This window comes from Colobus angolensis, unplaced genomic scaffold (genome assembly GCF_000951035.1).
Source record: "Colobus angolensis palliatus isolate OR3802 unplaced genomic scaffold, Cang.pa_1.0 Scaffold190, whole genome shotgun sequence".
In the NCBI taxonomy this organism is placed as follows: Eukaryota; Metazoa; Chordata; class Mammalia; order Primates; family Cercopithecidae; genus Colobus; species Colobus angolensis.
Window position 1 is genome coordinate 6,234,493 of NW_012115044.1, and position 13,219 is coordinate 6,247,711.

The 13,219-nt window shown below is 38.1% G+C and overlaps 1 protein-coding gene across 1 annotated transcript in view; it reads left to right on the forward strand.

Moving 5' to 3' along the window:
• The first annotated feature begins 11,846 nt into the window (after nt 1-11,846).
• UPK1B (uroplakin 1B) overlaps nt 11,847-13,219 on the forward strand; it is a 41,238-nt gene continuing 39,865 nt past the window's right edge. The window contains exon 1 of the mRNA XM_011940663.1: nt 11,847-11,885. The gene's annotated coding sequence lies outside the window, so the exon portion shown is untranslated. The remainder of the gene's footprint in view (nt 11,886-13,219) is intronic.

The following is a 13,219-nucleotide window of genomic DNA, read 5'->3' on the forward strand; positions in this document are numbered from 1 at the left end:
AAACTAAACTAAAAATAGAACTACCACATTGATTTGGTTTGGACGTTTGTCCCTCCCTAAATCTCAAGCTGAAATGTAATCCCTGATGTTGGAGGTGGGGCCGGGTGGGAGGTCTTTGGGTCATGAGGGAGGATCCCTCATGAATGGCTTTGTGCCCTCCTCATGGTAATAAATGAGTTCACACTCTGAATTAACATGAGATATGGTTGTTTAAAAAAATGTGGCACTTCCCAACTCTCTCTTCCTCCCATTCTTACCTTTTGACACTGCATACTCTCTTCCACCATGATTGTAAGCTTCCTGAGCCACTCTCCAGAAGCAGATGCTGGAGCCATGTTTGTACAGCCTGCAGAACTGTGAGTCAATTAAATCTTTTTTCTTTATAAATTACCCAGCCTCCAATAAATATTTCTTTATGGCAATGTAAAAACAGACATACTATCCAGCAATCCCACTACGGGGTATTTATCCAAAAGAAAAGATGTCAGTATATCAAAGGGGTACCTGCACGTGCATGTTTATTGCAGCAATGTTCACAAAACCAAAGATATGAAATCAACCTCCATGGCCATCAATAAGATAAGTGGATAGAGAAAATGTGGTACATATACACAATGAATACTTTCAGCCATAAAAAAGAATGAAAAATCATGTCATTTGCAGCAACATGGATGGTACTAGAGGAAATTAGGTTAAGTGAAGTAAATCAAGCACAGAAAGATGAATAGCACACGTTCTCATTCATATGTGGAAGCTAAAAAGGTCAATATCATGGAGTACAATAATAGATGCCAGAGGTTGAGAAGGGCATGCAGGTGGGAGGAGGGGATGAAGAGAGATCAGTTAATGGATACAACCATACAGTTAGATAAAAGGTATAAGTTCTAATGTTCAACAACAGAGTAGGTTTGAATATCTCAATTCCAGGACTTGACTCTTGGGCATTTCTGTACTTTCCCTGGGCCAGAGGGAGTCTACTGCCCTAAAGGGTGAGTCCCAAGCCAGGCATCATTCATGACACACTGACATAAGAGACCCTAGGGCTTAAGGGAATACCAGCAGTAGTCTGGCAGTACTCTTTGTGGCCTGGGGAGGTGGTGACAATGGGGTGAGTCTCTTCTGCCTTTGGAAAGGGGAGGGAGGAGTGGGAAGGACTTTCTTGTGGTTTGAGGGCCAGCTCAGCTGCAGTACAATAGAACACCAGATAGACTTCTAAGATTTTTGACTGTAGTCCTTGAGTCCTAGACAGCACTTACAGACCCACCCAGAGCCTGGGGGACCTCATTGCCCTGAAGGGAAGGACACAGGCCTGGCTGGCTTTGCCACCTGCTGACTGCAGAGGCCCAGGGGCTTGAGCAAACATAGGCAGTACCAAGGGAATGGTTATAGTAGGCCTTGGGTGAGAACCAGTGCAGTACCAGCTTTAGGTCTGATCCAGTGCAGTCATAATAGTGGTGGCCACAGGGCTGCTTATGTCATGCACCCCAGCTTTAGGTGGCTCAGAACAGAGGGAGAGACTCTGTATGTATGGTAGAAAGTAAGGTAAGAGAACAGGAGCTTCTGCCTGATAATCCAGAGAATTCTCCTGGATCTGGTCCAAGACCAAGCAACAAGGTGGTACCTCTACAAGTCTACAAAAACTACAGGCTTGGGATGTCCCCTAAAGTAGATACAACTTAGATAAAAACTCCAGAGTCATTTAAATATCTGGAAAGCCTTCCCAAGAAGGATGGCTACAAATAAACTCAGACAGTGAAAACTACAATAAATACCTAACTCTTTAATGCCCAGACACCAAAGAACATCTACGAACATCAACACCATTCAGGAAAACATGACCTCACCAAATGAACTAAGGACCAATCCTGGAGAAAGAGAGACATGTGAGCTTTCAGAGATTTCAAAATAGCTGTGTTGAGGAAACTCAAAGAAATTTAAGGTAACACAGAGAAGGAATTCGGAATTCTATCAGATAAATTTGACAAAGAGAAAGAAATAATTTAAAAGGACCAACCAGGAATTCCGGAGCTGAAAAATGCAATTGGCACACTGAAGAATGCATCAGAGACCTTTAATAGCAGACTGGATCAAACAGAAGAAAGAATTACTGAGCTTGAAGACATGTTATTTGAAAATACAGTCAAAGGGACAAAAAAGAGTAAATAATATTGAAGCACACCTACAGCATCTAGAAAATTGCTTCAAAAGGGCAAATCTAAGATTTATTGGTCTTAAAGAGGAAGTAAAGAAAGAGATAGGGGTAGAAAGTTTATTCAAAGGGATAGCAACAGAGAATTTTCCAAACCTAGAGAAAGATATCAATATCCAAGTACATGAAGATTATAGAATAACAAACAGATTTAACCCAAAGAAGACTACCTGAGACATTTAATAATCAAACTCCCAAAGGTCAAGGATAAAGAAAGAATCCTAAAAGCAACAAGAGAAAAGAAACAAATAACATACAATGGAGCTCCAATAAGTCTGGCAGCAGACTTTTCAGTGGAAACCTTATAGGCCAGTGGAGAGTGGCATGATATATTTAAAGTGCTTCAGTATAAAAACTTTTACCCTAGAATAGTATATCCAGCAAAAATATCCTTCCAACATGAAGGAGAAATAAATACTTTCTTAGACAAACAAAAGCTAAGGTATTTAATCAATGCCAGGCCTGTCCTACAAGAAATGTTAAAGGGAGTACTTCAATCAGAAATAAAAGGACGTTAATCAGCAATAAATAATCACCATAAGGTACAAAACTCACTGGGATATTAAGCACACAGAAAAACTCAGAATATTATAACGCTGTAACTGTGGTGCGCAAACTACTCTTATCCTAAGTAGAAAGAATAAACAATGAACCAATCAAAAATAATAACTACAGCAACCTTTAAGTTATAACTAGAAACAAAAAAAAAGTTAAAAAGTTGGGGGATGAAGTTAAGGCATAGAGTTTTTATTAGTTTTATTTTGCTTGTTTGTTTTTCATGCAAATAGTGTTGTTATCAGGTGAAAATAATGAGTTATAAGACAGTATTTGCAATCTTCATGTAACCTCAAACCAAAAGAATACAATGGGCACAAAAAAATAAAAAGCAAGAAACTAAATCATATCACCAGAGAAAATTACCTTCACCAGAGAAAGATAGGAAGGAAATAAAGAAGGAAGAGAAGACCAGAAAACATAACAAAATGGCAGGAGTAAGTCCTTACTTATCAATAATAACATTGAATGTAAATGGACTAAACTCTCTGATCAAAAGACATGGACAGGCTGAATAGATGAAAAAACAAGACCCATTGATCTTTTGCTTACCAGAAACACAGTTTACTTATGAAAGACAAATACAGATTGAAAATAAGGAGATGGAAAAAGATATTCCATGGCAATGGAAACCAAAAAAGAGCAAGAGTCACTAAATTATATCAAACAAAATAGATTTCAAGACAAAACTATAAGAAGAGAAAAAATAAGGCCACTATATAATAATAAAGGAGTCAATTCAGCAAGAAGATATAACAATTTTAAATATATGCCCCCGAACACAGGAGCGCCTAAATATATGAAGGAAATATTCTTGGTAAAGAGAGAGAGAGGCCCCAATACAATAATAGCTGGAGACTTCAGCACCTCACTTTCAGCATTAGACAGATCTTCCAGACAGAAAATCAACAAAGAAACATTGGACTTAATCTGCACTATAGACCAAATGGATCTAATAGATGTTTATAGAACATTTCATTCAATGGCTGTAGAACATTTCATTTAATGGCTACAGAAAAAGAAATTCTTTTTCTCAGCACATGGATCATTCTAAAGCATAGACCATATGTTAGGTCACAAAACAAGTCTTAAAATGTTCAAAAAACTTGAAATAATATCAAGCATCTTCTCTGACCACAATGGAATAAAGTTAGAAATTAACAACAGAGGAATTTTGGAAACTATACAAATACATGGAAATTAAACAATATGCTCCTGTATGACCAGTAGGTCAATGAAGAAATTAAGAAGTAAATTGAAAAATATCTTGAAACAAATGATAATGGAAACACAAGATACCAAAACCTATAGGATATAGCAAAAGCAGCACTAAGAGGGAATTTTACACCTTTAAGTACCTACATTGAAAAAGAAGAACAACTTCAAATGAACAATCTAACAGTTCATCTTAAAGAACTAGAAAAGCAAGAGCAAACCAAACTCAAAATTAGAGGAAATAATAAAGTGCAGAAATAAGTGAAATTGAAATGAAAAAACAAAATACAAAAGATTAATGAAACGAAAGTTGGTTTTCTGAAATGTTAAACAAAAGTGACAATCCTTTACCCAGGCTAACCAAAAAAAGAGAGAATGCACTAATAAATAAAATCAGAAATGAAAAAGAAGACATTACAACCAATACTTCAGAAATTCAAAGGATCATTATCAGCTACAATGAGCAACTATTTGCCAATAAATTAGAAAATCTAGAAGAAATGGACAAATTACTAGATACGTACAACCTACCAAATTGAACTGGGAAGAAATCCAAAACCTGAACAGACCAGTAACAAGTAATGAGATAGAAGCCATAATAAAAAGTCTCCCACTAAAGAAAAGCCTGGAACCTGATGGCTTCACTGCTGAATTCTACCAAACATTTAAAGAAGAATTAATACCAATTCTACTCAAACTATTCCAAAAAACAGACAAGAAAGGAATACTTCCAAATCCATTCTATGAGGCCAATATAACCCTGATACCAAAAGCAAATGAACAAACATCAAAAAAAGAAAAAGCTACAGGCCAATATCCTTGATGAATATTGATGCAAAAACCCTCAACAAGATACTAGCAAACCAAATTCAGTAGTACTATTAGAAAGATCATTCATCATGACCAAGTGGGATTTATCCCTGGGATGCCAGGATGGCTCAGTGTATGCAAATCAATTAATGTGATACATCATATCAACAGAATAAAGGATTAAAACCATATGATCCTTTCAATTGATACCTAAAAAAGCATTTGATAAAATTCAACATCCCTTCATGATAAAAACCCACAAAAACAAACTGGGAATAGAAGAAACATACCTCAATGTAATAAAAGCCATATATGGCAGACCCGCAGCTAGTATACTGAATGGAGAAAAACTGAAAGCCTTTCCTCTAAGATCTGGAACATGACAAGGATGCCCATTGTCACCACTGTTATTCAACATAGTACTGGAAGTCCTAGCTAGAGCAATTAGACAAGAGAAAGATATAAAGGGCATCCAAACTGGAAAGGAAGAAGTCAAATCATCTTTATTTGGAGATGGTATCATATTTGGAAAAACCTAAAGACTCCACAGAAAAACTATTAAAATGGATAAATTTAGTGAAGTTGCAGGATATAAAATTAACATACAAAAATCAGTAGCATTTCTATATGCCAACAGTGAACAACGTGAAAAATAAATTAAAAAGTAATCTAATTTACAATAGCCACAACTAAAATTAAATACCAAGGAATTAACCAAAAACGTAAAAGATCTCTATAATGAAAATTATAAAACAAGGCTGAAAGAAATTGAAAATGACACCAATAAATGGAAAAAGTTCCATGTTCATGGATTATAAGAATCAATATTGTTAAAAATGTTCACACTACCCAAAGCAATCTACAGATTCAATGCAATTTCTATCAAAATACTAATGACGTTCTTCACAGAAATAGAAAAACAATCCTAAAATTTATATGGAACCACAAAAGACCCTAAATAGCCAAAGCCATCCTAAGTAAAAAGAACAAAACTGAAGGAATCACTTTATCTGACTTCAAACTATACTACAGAGCTATAGTGACCACAACAGCATGGTACTGACATGAAAACAGACACATAGACCAATGGAACAGAATAGAGGACCCAGAAACAAATCTACACACCTACAGTGAACTCATTTTTGGCAAAGGTGTCAAGAATATACTCTGTGGAAAAAATAGTCTCCTCAATAAATGGTGCTGGGAAAACTAGATATCCATATAGAGAAGAATGAAACTAGACCCTTATCTATCACCACATGCAGAAAATAAAATCAAAATGGACCAAAACTTAAACTAAGACCTCAAACTATGAAACTACTCTAAGAAAATATTGGGGAATATCTCCAGGAGATTGGTTTGGGCAAAGATTTCTTGAGCAATACCCCACAAGCACAGACAACCAAAGCAAACATGGACAGTGGGATCAAGTTAAAAAGCTTCTGCCCAGCAAAGGATACAATCAACAAAGTAACAAGACAACCTATAGAATGAAACAAAAATATTTGCAAAGTACCCATCTGACAAGGGATTAATAACCAGAATATATAAGGAGCTCAAACAACTCTATAGGAAAAAGTCTAACAATCTGATCATGAAATGGGCAAAAGATTTGAATAGATATTTCTCAAAAGAAGACATACAAATGGCAAACAGGTATATGAAAAGGTGATCAACATCACTGATCATCAGAGAAATGTAAATCAAAACTACAATGAGATATCATTTCACCCCAGTTAAAATGTCTTATATCCAAAAGAGAGTCAATAACAAATGTTGGCAAGGATGTAAAGAGAACCCTTGTAGACTGTTGGTGGGAATGTAAATTAGTACAACCACTGTGGAGAACAGTTTGATGATTCCTCAGAAAATGAAATATTGAACTACCATATGACCCAGCAACCCACTGCTGGGTATATATTTAAAAGAAAGGAAATCAGTATATCAAAGAGATATCTGCACTGCTATGTTTGTCGAAGCACTGTTTATAAAAGCTAAGATTTGGAAGTAACTTAAGTGTCTATCAACAGATGAATGGATAAAGAATAGGTGGGTTGGGCACAGTGGCTCATGCCTGTTATTCCAGCACTTTGGGAGGCCGAGATGGGTGGATCACCTGAGGTCAGGTGTTGGAGACCAGCCTGGCCAACATGGTGAAACCCCATCTCTACCAAAAATACAAAAATTAGCTGGGTGTGGTGGTGCACACCTGTAATCCCAGCTACATGGGAGGTTCTTAATCCAATTTATCATTAAAAAGTCAGGAAACAACAGGTGCTGGAGAGGATATGGAGAAATACAAACACTTTTACACTGTTGGTGGGACGGTAAACTAGTTCAACCATTGTGCAGGACAGTGTGGCAATTCCTCAGGGATCTAGAACTAGAAATACCATTTGACACAGCGATCCCATCACTGGGTATATACCCAAAGGATTATAAGTCATGCTACTATAAAGACACATGCACACATATGTTTATTGTGGCACTATTCACAATAGCAAAGACTTGGAACCAATCCAAATGTCCATCAGTGATAGACTGGATTAAGAAAACGTGGCACATATACACCATGGAATACTATGCAGCCATAAAAAGGATGAATTCATGTCCTTTGTAGGGACATGGATGAAGCTGGAAACCATCATTCTCAGCAAACTATTGCAAGGACAGAAAACCAAACACCACATGTTCTCACTCATAGGTGGGAATTGAAAAATGAGAACACTTGGACACAGAACGGGGAACATCACACACCGGGGCCTGTTGTGGGGTGGGGGGGACATGGAAGGGATAGCATTAGGAGAAATACCTAATGTAAACGATGAGTTAATGAGTGCAGCACACCAACATGGCATATGTATACATATGTAAAAAACCTGCACATTGTGCACATGTACCCTAGAACTTAAAGTATAATAAAAAAGAAAAGAAAAGGAAAAGTGTCCACCAAATTTGGCAAAGTAGAGGTTGTTCATAACTTGATAAGCAGTTTCAATGGACTGGTGAGAATGGAGGCAAGATTGAATTTGATTGAAGTTTAGAGTGTCCAATAGGTAAAAACAAACCAGTTGCTTAGGAAAGTGTAATTCTTCCAGACACTGAGACCAAAAATGTTTTCCCTTGAGACCTCTTATGCCCAGAATGTAAGGTTGTACACAACATCTTCAACAACATCTCTACAATAAACACAATGTTTTATAGAGTAGCCCTTTAATACTGGACATCCGAGATATCATAGAGGGCTTTCTTCATTGGGTGAAAATTTGAGCTAAATGATTATTTTATTGGTATATAGCTATTACATATAATAATTCCATATAATTACCATATATGCTTATTGAAATGAACTAAAAGGATTTAGTTCAATGCAAGAGTCTATTAATATTGAGATATCCCTTTCCCGGAAAAGGCCTAGACATACTTTAAGAAGTCATCTTGTAGTGGTCATAACCTAAACATATGAACTAAGTATTTATCATCTCTAGGAGCTGAAGGAAATATGGGACTGTCAATTATAGTTGAGTGAAAAAAACAGCTGTGTAAGAGAGAAGACACATTAAAGGTCAAAACCCTAAATATATACACATTTCGGGAAAATTGTCAAGGAAACTGCACCAAAAATTTGTCAAGACCAACTGGAGGAAAGGTCGTTTTAGAGGCCCTGAACAATTGCACGGACTGGGACACTTCAGGTACATAGTTTGCTGGTTTGATTCAGTTGTTTTCAATATAGAAGCTGAGACATGATCAGTAACCTGCTTTCCTCCACCGGGAGCCTGCGTGCTCAGGCAGACTTACTCTCCAGCCAATAAGAAGCAGAAGATGGCTTCTTACATATCCCAGGAACAATATTCTACTCCCTATTAACCTCACTGAGCAGTTAATAGAAAAAAATCATATTTGTGATTTTAAATTTTAATACCATTTTAAAAGTTACACAGATCATGTAACTGCACTCTAACAGTAAGAGTGCAGACTGTAAGGACAGGTGGATTGCAGTCCTCACCTTTAAATGGCTCTATAACAGTGGGCAGTTAGCATCCTTAGCCTTCAGTTCTCTGATCTGTGAAATGGGAGGATAACAGTATATACCTTAAAGGGATATTGTGAAGAGTAAATGTGGCAGTACCTGGGACTGTTACTATATGTTAAAAATATTCTAGACAACATCACGTTTTAAGAAGTATTTTTCCTGAAATTGGTAACTAGAGAAAGCAAAAGGCATTAAATAACCCACTTTCTAAACTTCCAGTAGGGAGGCAACCTCTTTCTCACCCAGTTTGCACTACAACTCCCTCCCTCGCCATAGGAAAGTCAATTTGAAGTGAGGGGTCTGTTAGGGAATGCAGAGAAGACAAACATTCCAGTGGTTCCTTGCCCCAAAGATGACAGAGGAAAGCCTTATGAGGATTGAAAAGTTTGAGTGTGTATATAGGACCAATTCTTTCAGTCCAGTTAAATATCACGAGTCACCAGGCCTGCTAACTTGCCTTGGAACTACCGTAGAGAAGGAAAAACTTCGGAGGGTGATGGTGCAGTGGTATGGCCTGACAGACAGGGGGTAAGCATACCACCTTTACTTCTAGGTTCCTAAGATGTGCAGAAGGTAGAACCCAGCCACTTGAGAGCTGGGGTCCTGGAGGGTGGGTGAGATTGAAGGACAAAGACTGACTGCAAACCAATGAAAGAGGCAGAGCACCCTCTGGGGCTTAGGGGAACTGGTGGGGTTCAGTAGGCCTCTCCTCGGTCAGCCCTATGCACTGGCCCCTGTCTACACTGCTGCTGCTGGTGGTGAACTAGACAGTGGGGATGACCCACAGAAAGGGATACAGTCTCTCTGTGGCCACTCACACAGGACATCATTTCCCTCTCAAATGAATATATACAGGGAATTGGGGGGTTAATAAAGGCCTCACCTTCTCCCCAAAACTACCAGAGTCTCTAGTTTGAATTGTGGCGATAGGAGGAAAATATCTAAGTGTTTCTAACAGAACTGAGATATTAGTAATGGGAATTCACTGATGAGCTTGGAATGAGGTTAAGATGTGGTTAAGGGAGCCACTTAGCCAGAGAGAAAGAGGGATTAGCAGAAGAGAGTTAGAAATCAATCAACTGGAAAAATAAGCCTGTCATACATTACGGATTTGACATTCCTCATCTATTCAGTTGCAGTTATTATCTGAAAACTCATCTTCCTTTTCCTAGCTAGTCTCTTGTCTCTTGCTATTGGGTTTGTGGTCACATTATCTATTTTGAAGATTTGCAAATCTTTTTGTTTTCTCCCCATATAATCATGGTAATGGAATATAAAATGCCTAAGACATGAATAGAAATTCATATGTGCTTGTTTGCTTCCTTGCTACTTTATCACAAATCTTTCCAGGACAGCACACATTTTTAATAATTTATATGTTCTTATAATTATAATATAGATCCTTTGTAAACATACGAACTGCAAAAATAGAAGACTGTAAAAGTCACCCGTATTTTACCATCCAGATACACTCTGGTTAATGTTTGCTGTATATTACTCCTAACTTTTTAAGTCATAGGTAAACTTTCTTAAAAATTAAAATGTGTCAGATCACACAAACTATTTTGTAAACCGCTTTTTCATTTTCAGCCTCTAGAAGAGTGCCTGGCACATCCTAAGTTTTCAATAAATATTTGTTAAGTAAATAACTGAACTTATTTCCATGACATTAAATGTTTATCTGTGGTGTCATTTTTAACCATTGCACAGAATTCCATTGTGTGAAATATGATAATTTATCTAATCAGGCCCTGAAGAGCGGCAGAGGAATAAGGCATTGTGATGGACACAGAGGTGCTCCATGCAGTCCCCCTTCAAGGGGGAGCTTGCCCTGCTGCTGGGAGTACTTGCAACCTCCAACCTCCAGTTATCAGCCCCTTTCAAGACTTGCCTCAGATGCAGAAAGCTGCCTTCCCAGGGCAACCCACATTGAAGGGCAGATGATAGAGGAGCCCAGTGGCAGAGCTATATTGACAGGCCATCTTCCTCCAGAGTTTCCCAAGGGGGACTCCTTCAGACTGTCCCACCTATATTGCAGCTCAACTTCTTTCTCTGCCCAATCCTGTTTCTTCCCTGACCCTGCCATGGGTGTTAATCTCAGGACACTCCCGAATAGATATATTGAACACTAAATTTTGTCTCAAGTCTGCTCCTGAACAATCTAACCTGAGATAGAGATGATGCTGACCCTTGAGGAACTCCCAAGTCTATTGATTAAAGCACTCAGTAGATTCTAACATTACTGCTGTTACCAACTCCTAACTCAGGTTAAACAAGCTATGGTGCATGTATACTACGATAGGTTATGCAGCCATTAAAATAATGCTCTGTGTGCCATGTATAACACATGATGGCTCCAGAAGTCAGGGAAGAAGGAATAAAGAAAGGAAGGGAAGAGAAGGGAAAGGAAAGGGAGGAAAGAAGAGGGGAGGGAAGAATTGGACATCAGATAATCACTTGAGCCCTCTCTCTTTGCCTGAATTTTTCGCAATCTGTTTCTTTCCACATCTCTTGCTCCTTATCGGTCTTTGGGCTACCTACAGTATGAGCATTACTTGGGCAATGACTGTCTCCATGAATTTGGCATATGCAAGGGTTATAAACTAAAACTGGACATGGCCCTGCACAGGTAAGCACATATCAGTATCTCTGTCAGCGATCAGGACTAACAAGCCTTCAACACACAAAAGCAGGAGTGAGGATCAAATTACACTAATAGAATCAAATCAAAATAAAAGCCCTGAGTTTGTATTCCAGTAAAGTCCAGACCTAGGAGGGATCCAGGAAAGCAATGAGTGTGGCTGTCAAGGTGCTTCCATCTGTCAGAGTCACACATTCCAAAGCAGCAGAAATCTACTGACAGCCTCCGGTTACTCCCCCGTCTCAGCGAGGCAGGGCAGGCAGCGGCAAGCTCAGCCCATGTGAGGTGCCTCTTGCCAATCACAGACCACCCTTCCCTGGTCCTGGAGGTTCAAAGAATTGCAGGAGGGTAGAAAAGCACCTGGGGCTGGTGCAGATTGTGGAGCGGTCCGCACCCTGTGTGCAGAAAGAGGAGTCGCTGTGAGTAGACTGCTTTCCCTCTACGGGGAATCCTCCGGGCTCAAGGGTTGAGTTGCTCTCCTGGGAGGGAAACTAGTGGTCTGGGAGCGAAAGGGGAAGAAGTTAGATTCCTGATTCATAAAGTCTGTCATTTTTTTCTTTGTAATTTAGGGTATTGTGACTGTCCTGTTCTCTTTTACTTTGAACCGTTCAAATTGCTTTCTTAAAACCTTTGATATAAGTCTTGTTCTCATTAAAGTTCTGGAGATATTACGCAGCCATCCTGCTTTTAACCTGAAATATCCCCAAAGAAAGAACAAGAAAATCCAAGCACCTGAGAAACCCTGTATCTCCTGATTAAATCGCACATAGACAGACACCTTTGTAGACCCCCAATTTCCTTGTGGAGTCAGAAAAGCAATAGAAAATTTAACGAAATAGCTTGTGTCATTTCTTAATAATCTGTTCAGGCTAGCAGAGAGAAAGTTTCTTGGTCTTCTTGTCAGAAATCATTTGGTCCTGCCAACTTGTAATGAAATGTATGAGGCAATTTAATCCCAGTTATTCTCTGCAAACACTTCTGCTTATTAAATGTGTCAGTTGAAGGAAGTCAACAAAGTAGCTTTATCTATGCAATGTTATTTTTACATAATTTGTTTTTACTCCTTACCAATTCTTTGTTCCACAAGGATCTGCAGGACCTAAAGATATTTTTTGATCTAATGACATTTTCATACAAAATACAAATTTAAGTTTCAAATAATGCTAGTATTATTTTATGTTTGCATTTGTTTATAAACCTAAAACTCCACTTCTAACTAGTTTTAAAGATTTTTAAACCATTCAAGAATTTGTAGCCAGTTGCAGTGGCACATGCCTCCAGTTCCAGCTATTCGGGAAGCTGAGGCCATGGGATGAGGAGTTCTAGTCCAGGCTGGGCAACATAGTGAGATCCTGTCTCTAAAAAAATAGAAATAAATTTTTAAAGAAGTTTTGTCAACTTGATTGTCTTCTTTTAATGAAAGACAATGTTTCTTGACCATTTCTTGCCTGAGTTGCTAAGCACAACAGGAAATAACTTGCTAGGTTTTATAGATATATATATACTTTGAGTATAAATAAAATTTAGGTTACATAGTTTTCAGACCCTGTGAAGAAGTGGATTTTCTTTTTATTTACCTTCTCAGTGAGGAGAAAAATTTCTTACTTTGCCTTCGCTCCAACAGATTGTTTTGCTTTCTGCTATAAAATAGTCTTCAAAATCAACTCACCTATTTTTTTTTTTTAACTGCTGGGAAGAATCATAGACTTTTACATTCAAAGGGGACCTTAGACATCATTTAATCAAGGAGAAA